This window comes from Oryctolagus cuniculus, chromosome 11, assembly GCF_964237555.1.
Source record: "Oryctolagus cuniculus chromosome 11, mOryCun1.1, whole genome shotgun sequence".
In the NCBI taxonomy this organism is placed as follows: Eukaryota; Metazoa; Chordata; class Mammalia; order Lagomorpha; family Leporidae; genus Oryctolagus; species Oryctolagus cuniculus.
The window spans coordinates 104924457-104940238 of NC_091442.1; the positions used below are offsets into that span (position 1 = coordinate 104924457).

General features: G+C 42.2%; 1 pseudogene; it reads right to left on the bottom strand.

The window, feature by feature from the left end:
• Window positions 1–2541: 2541 nt before the first annotated feature.
• LOC127491065 (large ribosomal subunit protein eL8-like) overlaps window positions 2542–15782 on the bottom strand; it is a 41610-nt pseudogene continuing 28369 nt past the window's right edge.

Genomic DNA, 15782 nt, shown 5'->3' on the forward strand with positions numbered 1-15782 from the left:
GGCTCCAAAATATCTCCTTCTGCAATGGGACTGTGCCATAGACTGGTTCTCACCCTCTTGAATAAGCTTAGGTACCCTGTGCTCTCTGACAAAGAGAAGGTGACACAAGCGATGCTGTGCTACTTCTAGGCGAGGGCCTGTGTGGGCAATGGTGGCTTTCACTTCCTGCCTCTTGTAGCAAGTGCGATTATCTTGATCCCACCACGATATCAGACACCCAAGCCATATGAGGCGTCCTCAAAGGATGAGAGCCCATGGGTGACAGGATGTATCATCTTGGAAGTTGGTCCTCTAGGCCCAGCCATTGCCTCTAATAACATGTGGAACAAAAGCACCCAGGCCTGCCCTTTCCAAATCCCTGACTCACAAAATCATCAGCAGAGAAATGGTTGTTTGTAAATAGGTCTTGAAGTTATTTGTTACTCGGTAAAGGTAAACTAGACCAGGCTTCCCCACCTATCCACATATAAGAACCACTGAGGAGCCTACAGTCTCTATTTGGCCTGTATAAATTAAGCCACTATCTGTGGGCTGATAATTTATAAATTTTCCTCTTAACTCTTTCCTAAACTCTGGACCAGAGATTTATGTGTGCTGGTACCTCAAGTGCAATGCAAGCTACACTGAGCACATTGTCTCCATTTTCTTTTTTCTTTTTTTTTTTTTTTTTTTTTTTGACAGGCAGAGTTAGACACACACACACACACACACACACACACACAAAGAGAAAGGTCTTCCTTCCGTTGGTTCAACCCAAAGTGGCCGCTACGGCCGGCACTGCACTGATCTGAAGGCAGGAGCCAGGTGCTTCCTCCTGGTCTCCCATGGGGTGCAGGGCCCAAGCACTTGGGCCATCCTCCACTGCCCTCTCGGGCCACAGCAGAGAGCTGGACTGGAAGAGGAGCAACCGGGACAGAATCCAGGTCCCCAACCAGGACTAGAACCCAGGGTGCTGGCGCCGCAGGCGGAGGATTAGCCAAGTGAGCCATGGCACCGGCCACATTGTCTCCATTTTCAAAATTCCTTTTGCAGTTACCCCCACTGTCTTCTAAGTCACCCTCAGGGATGATTTTTCACTCCTCTCTCTCCCCTGGAGCAGTCAATAGACCACAAAGCTCTTTTTATGCTCGCCTTTCTACGCACTTGCTCACTGTCTTGGTCAGGTATCTCTCATCTCTCAGCTACACTCAGTGGTGGTCTCTAAGGCGTCTTTGTGCCTTTCATGTCTTCAGTCTTTCCACAAGGCAGGTGCAGTGAGATTCTTAAACCATGGCTGCTCGACTTATTTTCTTCCTTCAAATTGTTTACCAAAAGAACGCTATGCTTCTCAGTGGATCAATCAATATTTTCCATTTTTGAGCAGCAGAGCAGCTTCTTCTCCCTTCTTTTATAAGCTCCTCGTCTCAGCGTGATTCTCAGCCACCTGATCTACCAGCTGCCTTTGATTTACTCTGGATTTCTGCATCGGTTCCTTCCTGGGTCTGAAATGCCCACACTCTTTTCTCCACATGTAGAAATCCTTTGTATACCCAAAGACCAGTTCAAAGTCCACATTGTCCTGGGTGCATTTTCTGATTCCTCTTTTACCCCAGAGTTTGTACATACATCTGTGCAGGTTGTATGTTACGCGGCTCTGAGGAAGACATTCACAATAACTACCATGTCAGAGCTGCAAAAGGAATTACTTATAACAACTCCCCAGTCGTACGTAATTATTTTGTTCCTTATACTCCTCCAATTCAGTTTTGTATCCTACAAATATTTCTATAACCTCTAAAATATGTTAGGAATTGACTGACGACCACTAATAAAAAGATCAATATTATCAAGTTTTGGCCTTGAGAACCTTTTTTTTTTAAAACTTTTATTTAATAAAATAAATTTCCAAAGTACAGCTTTTGGATTACAGTTGCTTTTCCCCCCCATAACCTCCCTCCCACTTGCAACCATCCCATCTCCCACTCCCTCTCCCATCCCATTCACATCAAGATTCATTTTCAATTATCTTTATATACAGAAGGTCACTTTAGTATATACTAAGTAAAGATTTCAACAGTTTGCACCCACACAGAAACACAAAGTGTAAAGTACTTTTTGAGTACTAGTTATATCGTTAATTCACATAGTACAACACATTAAGGACAGAGATCCTACATGAGGAGTAAGTGCACAGTGACTCCTGTTGTTGACTTAACAAATTGACACTCTTGTTTATGGCATCAGTAATCTCCTTAGGCTCTTGTCATGAGTTGCTAAGCGATGGAAGCCTTTTGAGTTATTTAGACAAGGTCATAGTCAAAGTGGAAGTTCTCTCCTCCCTTCAGAGAAAGGTACCTCCTTCTTTCCGCTGGGATCTCACTCACAGAAATCTTTCATTTAGGTCATTTTTTTTCCCACAGTGTCTTGGCTTTCCAAGCCTGAAATACACTCATGGGCTTTTCAGCCGGATCCGAATGCCTTAAGGGTTGATTCTGAGAACCTTTTAAATTTAGAACAGACATATAATCAAATGTATGGTACAGAAATCTTTCACCTCTACTTTATCCTTTCTTTGTTCTTCACTGCAAGAGAGTTGGTTAGGAGCTCTATTTTAGTGCAAATTTCTTTTTTTTTCTTTTTTTTTTTTTGAGGAGAATCTTTATTATTGTGTACAGGGAATTCAACAGTGCACATCTATCTCAGCTTTGTGGCTAATTCTTTAGCCTTGGCCTTTTCCTTGGTAATGACAGTCACAGATTTAGGACCCGTAACGTCTCTCCAGTGGCGGCACACCTCATCATATCTTTTTTTTAAAAAAGATTTATTTATTTATTTGAAAGTCCGAGTGTCACAGAGAGAGAAGTTGAGGCAGAGAGAGAGGAGAGAGAGGTCTTCCATCTGATAGTTCACTCCCCAGATGGCTGCAATGGTCGGAGCTGCGCCAATCTGAAGCCAGGAGCCAGGAGCTTCCTCTGGGTCTCCCACGTGGGTGCAGAGCCCAAGGACTTGGGCCATCTTCCACTGCTTTCTCAGGCATAGCAGAGAGCTGGATCAGAAGTGGAGCAGCCGGGTCTTGAACTGGCACCCATATGGGATGCTGGCACTGTAAGCAGCGGCTTTACCTGCTAGGCCACAGTGTCGGCCCTCATCATATCTATCTTTGTAGTTAGCCCTGATGGCTTCCACCAGCTTAGCCAGAGCTCCTCTGTCTTCCGAATTCACCTGTGTGGATGCGGCAGTGTGAAGTCTTCCCGTGGACCAGGTGCCCCAGGCAGGCCTTTACCTTGATGATGCAGTAAGGGATCCCCATTTTATAAAAAGGGCAGGCAAGAAGACAATCAACCCGGGGAATCCACATCATGTGTAATCACCACCAGCTGGGCCTTCCTATTCTCCACCAAGGTAGCGACAGTGTTGACGCCTGCCCAGAGGACAGGTGGTCTCTTGGTAGGGACGTCCCCTTTGCCAGCAGCTTTTTTCTCAGCCTGGACCAACAGCCTCGGCTTCTTCTCTTGTTTCATCTCTGGCCTGTTCTTGTGGGCCAGTTTCAGCAGTTGAGTAGCTGACTGGGGTCCGGGGCCCGGGTGAACTGGTTAATGGAAGGAGGTATCTTTAACTGCTTATACAGGATGGCCCTATGCCACTGTAGCCGGAAGTAGCGGGGCATTTGACAAAAGAGGAGAGGTCCCTCTTGGGCTGGATGTCCTGTCCAATGCCAAAGTTCATAGGCCTTTTCTCAAACAGAGGATTTATCACCTTCTTCACAACAGCAGGGGCCAGGGCCACCTCCTTCCTCTTGGCCTTCTTTCCTTTTGTCATCTTGGGAGGCTGGAGGAGAGAGCAGGGTAAAATTCTTAAAGGAAAAGTTCATGTCTTATTTATCACAGCTCACAATTAACACTAGCCTTTGTCCCACATAGGGGCTCAAATAATGGTTTTTAGATTGTGTCAAGTGTACCAGTAGTAACAAGAGTATTTATTGGTTCTTTATATAGAACATTGCCAACCCATAATACTAGATGGGAAATATATACAGAGAGCTGTGGCAGAAATTTCTATGTTGTTCACACTAACTGGCACATTTCCTTTTCTTAGTGGGCACTCAGCTAGGTTACATTTCCCAGCCTTCCTTGAAGGTAGGTGTGACCAATGGCCAAAAGGATGTGTGCTGAAGTGATATGTACCTGGCCTATCAAAACCTTTTGCTTAGTTTTTCACATGTTCTCTATTTTCATCCTGAAATCTAGTGGATAGAATTCTGAAGACCTAGAGGAAGTGGAACTCCAAGATGGAAAGGACCCAGGCCCCTGTGTTTCTATTTAGAGGATCAGTGGCTGGCCAAGGACACTCATATTACACTCTGAAATTTGGGGACTACTTATTACAGCTGTTAGTATACTTTGGATAATTCAAGTTGTAAGTTTAATGAAACCTTGCTAGATTGATCTTGATTAACTACCTGTTCTCTTTGCTCCCCCTTTTAAAAAGATTTATTTATTTATTTGAAAGGCCAAGTTACAGAAAGAAAGTTATTCTATCTGCTGGTTCACTCCCCAAATGGTTGCATCACCCAGGGCTGGGCCAGGATGAAGCCAGGAGCCAGGAGCTTCGTTTGGGTCTCCCACATAGGTGCAGGGGAACAAGGCCTTGGGCCTTTTGCTGCTGCTTTCTCAGGCCATTAGCAGGGAGCTGGATCAGAAGAGTTTGAGAAGCTGGCAGTGTAGGCCACAGTGGGTTTAACCTACTGTGCACCGGCCACATCCAAAGGATGCCCAGTAAAAAAAAAAAAAATTCAAAACTGCATCTATTATTCCATTTAAGTATGAGCATTCTCATTTCTATGATCAGAAAAAAAGGCTTTGTTCAATGTCCAATCTCTAAATTTTCTAGTCTTCAAAACATGTAATAATAATACCAAAAGAGGCTGGCGCCGTAGCTCACTAGGCTAATCCTCTGCCTACGGCACCAGCACCCTGGGTTCTAGTCCTGGTTGGGGGCACCGGTTCTGTCCCGGTTGCCCCTCTTCCAGGCCAGCTCTCTGCTGTGGCCCGGGAGGGCAGTGGAGGATGGCCCAAGTGCTTGGGCCCTGCACCCCATGGGAGACCAGGAGAAGCACCTGGCTCCTGGCTTTGGATCGGCGCAGCGCGCCGGCTGTAGCAGCCACTTGGGGGTGAACCAACAGAAAAGGAAGACCTTTCTCTCTGTTTCTCTCTCTCTCTCATTGTCTAACTCTGCCTGTCAAAAAAAAAAAAAAAATACCAAAAGAGAGTCAATTTCCCTAAAATATGCTTTAATCTACTCACAGAAAACCCTTAGGGTATAGCTGAAAAGGTCTCAGGTTCCTGACTGCAGAGGCCATCATAACAGGGACACCTCCATTCAGGCCAGCTGCAAGTTGGGAAAAAATAGGGGGACTAGGTTTTGACATCCTTGGCGGCTGACAGTCGGTTTGCCACTAGTCAATGACCCCAGGATTTGTATTCGTATGACAACCTCACCACTTATTTTTTACGCTTCTACATTGTGAAATGGTTAATAACAGCCAATTTACCTGTTTAGATCCCCCCAAAAAGCCTCCAGAGGAGAATCAAGGCCACAAGCTGTAGAAGGCACAGCGTGCCCCTTTTTTCTTCTGTTTACTAAATACATATTTACCAAGCACCCGCCACGGATGCTTCTGTGAGTCTGTGTGGTGGGGGACGGCTTCAAACAAGCAATCAACAGAGCTGTTTCCAGGGAAGACTTTAGAACATTGGGATTTGGCAAAGCGACCCAGTCTGAAAGATTATATAGGGTAAAAAGTGCATTGACCATGGTAGGACAGGCTTGGGGTCAAATTCTTACTCTCTCACTTACTATGGTTTGAATTGGGTCCTTCACAAGTACCTAAATTCCATTTCCTTCTTTTGAGGATTGTTGACAGAATTAGGAAATTCTTTAGTATGGTGCTCAGAAAACAGTAGGTACTTAAACAGTGATAGCTATTCTTATATAGAGATAAGCACACATCCCCCCCCTCCACACACATATATACACACACCATCACTAGTTGAATATATGAGAAAGGGAAAATAATTAGCATGAACAAGAAAAGATAGACAAGGGTCGGGGAGGAAATCACATTGGGTTGGAATGGAAAAAGTGGATCATTAATTTTTCCTAATCAAGGCTTCCTTTGAGAACATTTCTCATTTCTAATCTAACAGGGATGCCAGATCTAAATGTACAAGTCTCATGCAGGCATCACCAAAAAAGGATGAAGAGAGAAAGGAATTCATTGTTCCAGAAAAAAAGTTCCTAGAATGGATGAAAAAGGTCACATAAGGCACTGTTGACTCACAGACACACACTGTGTGTGTGTGTGTGTGTGTGTGTGAGAGAGAGAGAGAGAAAGAGAGAGAAATAAGCATGATACTCATATGAAACATAAATCATACAATTTGTTCATATTTTAGAAACAGATAAGATATAATTTCTAACACTACAGAGAACCAGAGTTAAGAGATCATTCTTTTTTTAAGTGTTATTTTAATAAGACTATTTTCTAAAGATTTATTATTTATTTATTTGAAAAACAGTTACAGAGAAAGAGAGAGAGACAGAATCTTCCATCCACTGGTTCATTCCCCAAATGGCCACAATGGCCGGGAATGTACCATGTCAAAGCCAGGAGCTTGGAGATTTTTGGGGGTTTCCCACACAGGTGCAGGGGCCCAAGTGCTTGGGCCATCTTCTGTTGCTTTCCCAGGCATATTATCAGTGATCTGGATAGGAGATGGAGTCTTTTTCCTTTTATTTATTTATTTATTTATTTATTTTTTTGACAGGCAGAGTGGATAGTGAGAGAGAGAGACAAAGAGAAAGGTCTTCCTTTGCCGTTGGTTCACCCTCCAATGGCCGCCACAGCTGGCGCGCTGCGGCCGGCACACCACGCTGATCCGAAGGCAGGAGCCAGGTGCTTCTCTTGGTCTCCCATGGGGTGCAGGGCCCAAGGACTTGGGCCATCCTCCACCGCCTTCCCAGGCCACAGCAGAGAGCTGGCCTGGAAGAGGGGCAACCGGGACAGAATCCGGCACCCCGACCGGGACTAGAACCTGGTGTGCCGGCACCGCTAGGTGGAGGATTAGCCTATTGAGCTAATGGGCTATGAGCGCCGGCCGGAGGTGGAGTCTTGAACATGGTGCCCATAAGTGATACTAGTGTCACAGGCAGCAACTTAACCTGCTACGCTGTAACAGTGGCCCAAGAGATCTTTCAATCCAAATGAGTCTTTCACCAAAGGGCTAACAGATTCAGAGACGTGAAATGGCATCCGCAGTAGCTTAACCTGCTGTGACACAATGCCAGCCTTGGCTTCCATGCATTGACTGCCTGCCATGACAAGCACTTTTCCAAGTACTCTGTGAGTTAATTCCACAGTAGCCCTAGAAGATTGCAACAGCTATGCTTTGAATAGGTTTTGTTCTTGTGAAAACTCATGTTGAGGTTTAATTACCCAGTGTAACAGTGTTGAGGTGGTGGGCTATTTTTAAGATATGTTGAGGCCTCCAAGAGGCATTTGGGGTTATGAGGGATTCACCCTCTTACATATTTAATGTTTATCTTGAGAGACTGGGTTAGTTCCCTGAAGACTGCATTAGGACTCATGGGACTGGACCAGTTTCCATGAAAGCGAGTTGTTAGGTGGATTGCGGCTTTTCGGGATCTGCTCTCTACTTCTGCTCTCTTGCACACGTGTGCCTTTTGCATGCTTGCACTTCTCTGCCATGCTGCCGCCAGGGAGCCCTCATCAGATGCTGCTGCCAGGCTGTTGACACTTCCCAGCTACCAGACTCATGGACCAAATCAGCCACTTTTCGTTATTGACTACCCAACAGATATTTTGGTTTAGCTACACAAAACGGACTAAGACAGGAAGCTTAAGCGACTGGTTCAAGATCACATAGGTAGTAACTAGTCAAGCAATCACTAGAATCAGACTGTTTGGTACCCAGTGCCAATGATCTTAATCACTGCGTTATACTACATGACTTTTTTCACTAAGAGAGGATACATATTATGGCAAGACTCTTTTAGTGACAGCTAGGATCATGGGAAACATAAATTACTTTGCCTACAGACACATCGGCTGAGAACACAAATGTTATTTTGTATATAACATTTACTTGAGTTCTTACTATAGGTCAGAGTACCATACCCACACGTAATGCTCTCCAGGTAAAACAACAAGCATAATGTTGGCCCTTAGTGGGTTCTCCATATTGCAGGAAAATGATAAGCAATACAAATAAATAAGGCTTGAAAGAGCCTACAAATGATTGAAAATTTGAGGCTGCTCACCCAATATTGCTGGATCTACATTTGGACAGAAATCTATAAATTTTGCAAGGCTTGCTTTGCTTTATTTAACTACAGAAATAGCAAGGATCAATATAAACTTTCACATACCTGTTATAAAGAGAGTAATTTCTGTAAAATTATACATTGGCCATAACATTTACTGTGAAATATAATTTACCATCTGTTTGATTTCAGCCCATTGCAAAGCATTTTTTATTCTTTGAGAATAAAAAATAGACTAGAAAAATTCTCAGTTTCAAGTGAATTCTTTTTAAAAAGAATAAAACAGTAAAATCACAGAATTTCTCCATTCTCTTCCACCATATGGGTTTCTTTGAGGTTTAATAATATTATAAATAAAGCAACTTTGAGATAAAATACAAAACAGTGAACAACAATTTAGAAACATTGTGGAGAAGCAAGCATTATATCCCAGTGTTGCCAGGCTTTCAGTGTAAGACAGAAAACAGAACAAGGACTCTCATTTGTTCTATCAAGAAAGCATAAATATTGGCTTCGTATGAAGCCAACCTCTTGCAGCTGTACACCAGCTCTCAACTATTAAAAAGATTCTTAAATTCCCAGGGAAATAAAAATCAATTTCAGCCATATAAGTCTGTATATAAATTTATTGTGCTTCATTCCAAATATTTTCTCATCAAGGAGTTTGGAACAAAATTTTTTTGAAAGTCTCCAATTCACCTATTACACCATTATGAATACTTGAATGACTTCCAGTAACTGTGCTTTGAAACTTTCTATGTCTGTATAACACGCCAATGACAGCTCAGCATTAATGTCAATACATTTCATTATTTGGCAAGATAAACAGCCATAGTGACAGAGTGGAATTCTGATGGCTGTATTCTCATATTTCACACTAGATGGTTGCTCTTGCCTTTTCTTGCTCTCTTGGCAAGATATTCATTTCTTGAATTATATTAAAATCTGTTTTTATCTGTTAAAGCTTAGAATGAGCTAAGTGATTATTGTTTTAATCCCAAATCAATACTTGTACATGGTTCTTGAAAGAATTCCAATCACTGTAGCGCTTGCTTATAGTTTAGATGGATAATAATGCTATTGCGTAGTTTGCCTTGGAGTTTTACATATCCTATTTGTAGAAATTTTTATTTTAAATTGTACTCTTTTTTAGATTTAGATTTTAGATTTATTATTACAGAGAGAGAGGCAAAGATAGAGGGAGATATCTTCCATCCTTTGGTTCACTCCCAAATGCCCACAACAGCTAGGGCTGGGCCAAGTCAAAGTCGAGAACCAGAAACTCCATCCAGGTCTCCCAAGTGGGTGGTAGGGGCCCAAATATTTGCACCATCATCCACTGCCTTCCAAGGTGCATTAGAAGGAAGCTGGATTGGAAGCACAGAAGCCAGGACTCAAAACTGGCACTCCAATACGGGATGCTGGTGCTGGGAGCAGCAGCTTAGCCTGCTCTGCCACAATGTGGGTCCCAGTATAACGACTAGTGTTCACATTGTTCAGAGAAATAGATGTGATATTAAATTTTTTGGTTTTCAATGGAAAAGTGAAATGTTATATGTATTTGCTGAAGCCTGAAGAAATGGAGATGTATTTCAAAAACTTTGTGTGCATTAGAATCTCCTGGGGAACTAGTTACAACAGGTTGCAAGGTCCCATGAGGAAAGATTTGTATTCAGTAGGTTGGGTACAGTTTGGATCTTTGATTCCAATAAGTTCCCAGATGATGCTAATGTAATCAGTTCAAGCACTGGAATAGAATAGAATAGTTGGTAGCAAAGCTTAGGAGTATTGATTCAAATCTTCCTTTGCCATTTAAAGGCCTATAGATTTGGGGTAACTTTCTTAAACTATTTTTCAGCCTTTTCTTCCTCCTCTGCTCAGTAGGAGTTTGTAGTTACAATGCTGTCTATATAGCAATTGACATAGTGCAAGACACACACCTGGTAATAAATGGTAATCAAGGTTATTAGAAATGATATACCTCGGGTGATCACTGACATCATACATAAGAACGTTAATTGTTAAATCCACAGCAGGAGTCACTGTGCACTAACTCCCCATGAAGGACCTCTCTGTCCTCAAAGAGTTGTATTATAATTATATCTAAGTGCTCGCAAAAGATATCATTCTTGGGTGCTTCTTTAAAGTTAATTAAGTTTCTAAAAAAAAAAGGAATAAAATTAACTTCAAGATGCAATGACTTTGAAAAGTCCTTGTCTCAACTGTTGAGGAGTATTTTTGTGTGTGTGTGCAAATTGTTGAACTCTTAGTATAGAGTTGGTCATCTGTGTATAAGTTGATCGAAAATGGCTCTTAGTGGACAATGGGACTGAGAATGGGAGCGGGAGTAGGGAGAGGGTGGGAGAGTGGTTATGGTGGGAAGAATCACTATATTCCTAAAGCTGTACTTATGAAATGCATGAAGTTTGTATTCCTTAAATAAAAGGTTTCTTGGGGGGGTGGAGAAGAAATGATGTAGTCCCCTTTCTTGGGGGGGGAGAAGAAATGATGTGGTCCCCTTTCTTGGGGGGGGGGAAGAAATGATGTGGTCCCCTTTCTTGGGGGGGGGAAGAAATGATGTAGTCCCCTTTCTTGGGGGGGGGGAGAAGAAATGATGTAGTCCCCTTTCTTGGGGGGGGAGAAGAAATGATGTGGTCCCCTTTCTTGGGGGGGGGGAAGAAATGATGTGGTCCCCTGTTCTGGACCAGAGCTGATTGGGTTTACAGTGCTTCTGCTTCATTCCTCGTACATTTGGCAAATTATCTGTCAGGTATGCCAGGTGAGGAGCTGTGCCATCGGTGGATTCACATCTGTTTGGGATTTGAATTGTTCAGATGAGCCCTAAGACACTTAAATATTTTGACCCTTGGGCCTTCCTTCAACAGGAACTCCAGCTAAACACCCATACTAAAGTTTTGTTTGATTCTATCCTTTCAATTGTTTCTCATTTATATGGTTTTATGGTTCCATAGTTATGTTTCCTTATGAATGATCTTTTAAGAACATCAGTTTATTTTCAAAATCAAACTCGACTCTCTGGAGAATAATATCCTTTCTGTCCATATTTTGCTATTAAGACGCCTGGTGTTCTGCCAAGGCAACATATTAATAAACCTAAGCTTGATATTTTCATTGTCATGTGAACACTGAAATTGGCTCTCAATTACATAAAGCAGCCAATTCAACAGAAAACGTGTATTGGATTTGCAATGAACACGTCTGTGAAAGAATTATTTTAAAATCCCTGATTTTGTGGTTTGTTTTTAATTTGTTAAAAAGGCATGATCCACCAGTCGCAAAAGTCCTTGCCAATTCAGAACAAGTTTATTTTGGGAAGTATATGATTTTACTTTAGTCGAGTATTAATAAATAAATTTGTTTTGCATTCAACCATTCATTAGTCGTTTGTCTAAGTCCCATTTTGCTGGTAGGCACTGGGCTGGGCAGTGGGGAAAACTCTTACCTCATCCTCTCACAGCTTAAAACTAAGTGCAGAGGGGCTGGGGCTGTGGCGTAGCGGGTAAAGCCGCTGCCTGCAATGCTGGCATCCCATATGGACACCGGTTTGAGTCCTGGTTGATCTACTTTTGATCTAGCTCTCTGCTATAGCCTGGGAAAAAAAGTAGAAGATGGCCCGAGTGGTTGGGCCCCTACACCCGCGTGGGAGACCCAGAAGAAGCTCCTGGCTCCTGGCTTCGGATCGGCACAGCTCCGGCCATTGTGGCCAACTGGGGAGTGAACCAGTGGATGGAAGACACCTCTCTCTCTCTCTCTCTCTCTCTCTCTCTGCCTCTCCTTCTCTCTCTATGTAACTCTGACTGTCAAATTAATAAATAAATCTTAAAAACAACAACAATAAAAAAACTAAGTGCATAGTTATTAGACCCTCATTTTAAACTGGCTAATAAATCTCCAGTCCTTCCCACTTAACAAGCTATAGAAAGTGTTCGTGTATGCAGCCGATTTCCTATGAATCCGTTAACACCACCAAAACTTCATCCCCATCTACAGTGTTAGGAATTGTTTTCTAGAAGTACGATCCTTGGGAGTGTCTATTCAAAGAAGAACTTTACATTTCCTATTGCTTTATTTGTAAAAAAGAATATGGAGAAGACAAATGAAATCATCCTTGTGGACTGGTAACTAGCTGATACAAACTCTAGCAAAATGACATGACTAAGGCAGTGGCAATTTGTACATCAGACTTCATTTTCAGGGGCTTTTCAAGCAATGCAGGGATTTGCATTCATATGATGTATTATGGACTGCACATTTATTTCTCCCTAAAATTCACATGTTGCAGCCTTACCCCACCATGGCATTTGGAGGCATTGAGAGGTAATTAAGGTTAGAGGGTTGGGTACTCATGAAGGCATTAGTACCCTTATAAGAGACACTAGAGAGCCTGCTCTCTTTCTGCCCTGTGAGGACACAGTGAGAAGGCTGCCATTTGCAAATAAGGAAGAGAGACCTCTTCAGAAAACGAATCATTCAGCACCTTGATCTTGCACTTCTCAGCCTTCAAAATGATGAGAAAGAGATTTCTGTTGTTGAAACCACTCAGTCTATAGTATTTTGCTATGGCAACCTGAGAAGACTAAGACATCAGAAAAATCACAGGGATTTGTACAAGATGATGGAATTGCTCCCAAGTAATCTGTTATGAGTCCCAATCAGGGCCTCACATCCCATCTGCCAGGACAGCTTTTTACTGTTGCCTGAACAAAATTTGCTTTCTTGCCTCTATTATGTACTCCTCCTGTCTGTTTTCTTTACCCAAAATGACCTCCCCACATCTCCCACTTCTGGCTAAGAAGCCCATCTCTAAGAAATCTTTCCTGATTAGCCACAGTTCTCTCTCAAACAATGCTTCACCACAAACTCTGTGCTTCTCCCTCCTGGACTCATGGACTCCTATTTGCATCTCACTCTACTATGCCCGTGGTTGGTTCAAGGACATGGATCTTATCTCCTCAACTTGCCCTCGGGCATCCCCAACACAAGCCTTGGTGGAGATTTTTTCAATCATTTGTGTCTTACATTGGCCCTCAAAGAATGCTGTGCAAATAAAGTGGGAATAAAACTTACTGACTGAAAACTGAACTAGATGCTAAGAGCCAACAAATGTTCTGAGGCAAATGAATCAAGTAATACAAGGAAGCACAATAAAACTCTGGCTGGAGAGGCTGCAGTGGTGGTAGTGGGGTGGGTAGCAGGAGTTATTCTGGATAAGTGAGTTTAACAGAGGGCTGAGGATTTATCCTTTTAAACACCAAATTTTACTTTTAATTATTTTGGATGAAAAAATTTCCAAAATATAATGCCTTATAAAATAGTTCATTATTAACATAATCCAGCTAAATGATTCAGTTTTTTCATTAAAAGTCCCAACGAGCTATCACACCGAGAAGCCCTCAGGCCCTCCTGAGATATGTAGAACTGTGTGTCCCTATTACTGATGCTGCAGATGGCTGTGTTTTATTGTTGTTGTTTTTTCCCGTTCTTCTGGCCCTTCCCTTGCTGTCAGTCTCTTCCCTTGCTGTGTGACTGTGTGACTGCTCCTAATTTGCTTGCTTCTCATATACAATGGGTTTGGAAATTAAATACCCAAGTTCACTATGGTTGTTATCATAATTACTATTGTTATAAACCTTGAGCAAAGGGTTCTCTCTGGGAGAGGGCCTTCCAGGGACTACAAGGCTAAACTATAAAAGTCAAACACCTCTATTTTGGGAACTCCTAATTCAGTCTCTCTGAAGTCTCTTTACCTCCTTTCTGGATATATATCTTTCAAATAAATTAGGAATTTATATACTTGACAAACAATAGCTGAATGCTTACAAAGGGAAAGATGCAGGCTGTGTATTATAGGATGGTCCTCTAAAATAAGTGTCTGCATGTTTTACTCACTGTTCCCTATATCACATGTACTCAGTCAGTATTTATTGAATGAATGATCTGAGTAGCCTAAGTAATAACATATTGACACACAAAACACAATCAAATGCATATGAAAGAGTGATCTCTATCCCTATGTTTACTGCATGTCAATTCACAATAGCTAAGATATGGAATCAACCCAGATGTCCATCAACTGAAGATTGGATAAAGAAATTATGGTATACATACCCTATGGAATACTACACAGTGGCTAAAAATAATGAAATCCTGACATGTGCAACAAAATGGATGCAACTGGAAACCATTATACTTGGTGAAATAAGTCAGTCCCCAAAAGACAAATACCGTATGTTTTCTCTGATCTGTGGTAACAGAGTCCCTAAAAGATAATGCATAGGAGTGAAATGGACATTTTGAGATTCAATGATTTTTTTTTAGATTTTTATTTATTTACTTTACAGGTAGAATTACAGACAGCGAGAGAGAGAGAGAGAGACTGAGAGAAAGGTCTTCCTTCCATTGGTTCACTCCCCAAATGGCCGCAAAGGACAGAGCTGTGCCGATCCAAAGCCAGGAGCCAGGTGTTGCCTTCTGGTCTCCCACATGGGTACAGGGGTCCAAGCACCTAGGCCATCCTCCACTGCTTTCCCAGGCCACAGCAGAGAGCTGGACTGGAAGGAGATTCAGTGGTTTTTAACAGCCCTTGTCTTGACTGTTGATGAACAGTGCTTTTTTCTTCATACTCTTTGTTGAACTCCTTACTTAGTGTAGGTTTAATCTTATGAGTATAAAGATAATTGAAAATAGATCTTTGTAAAAATTAAAGAATGAGAATAGAAGAGGGAGGAAGAAGGGTGAGAGCATGGGCAGGAGGAAGAGTGGTATATAGGAAGTGTTGCTATGTTCCTAAATCTGTATTTAGGAAATGCATAAAATTGTATATCTTAAATAAAATTAAAAATAGATAAATAAATTAACAAAAACACAATTAAGTTTTCAAGGGTCAGAAAAGAGATGCACATAAAATATGTGCAAAGACCAACAGATGATTTCCTGCTGGAAAATACAGAACTTCATGGAAGAGGTAGCACTTCTGACTGGCATTTGAAGAATGGGGTCATATTTCAATCAACAAGAAGTTCGGGAAGTAAGAAGAGAGTAGAACACCGTAGACAAGACCAGACAAGTTCCAGATGCTGGAATGGGCAGGGTGTATTTGAGAGCTGATTACTACATTTTGGCTGGAGAACATGTAGGGTAGTAAGAGGAGATCCCATTATAATGTTATATTGGGGTCAGAACATGGGTGGGCCTTGAATGTCAGGTTTAAGAATTTAGATTTTGTTTATTAGGTACCTGGTGGGGAGGAATTGAGGGTGTTTGAGCTTTGGAGGCAACATACCTAGACCTGGGCTTTACAAAGATTGGCTTTAGATGGTGGGGTTTAAGAGGCAAAGGGAAAGAGGGCTGGAGGTGACTCCGAAGGTATGGATGAGAGGTAATAGGGCCTGAACTAGAATGTTGGCTGTGGGAACCACAAGGGAGAACAATAGTCTCAG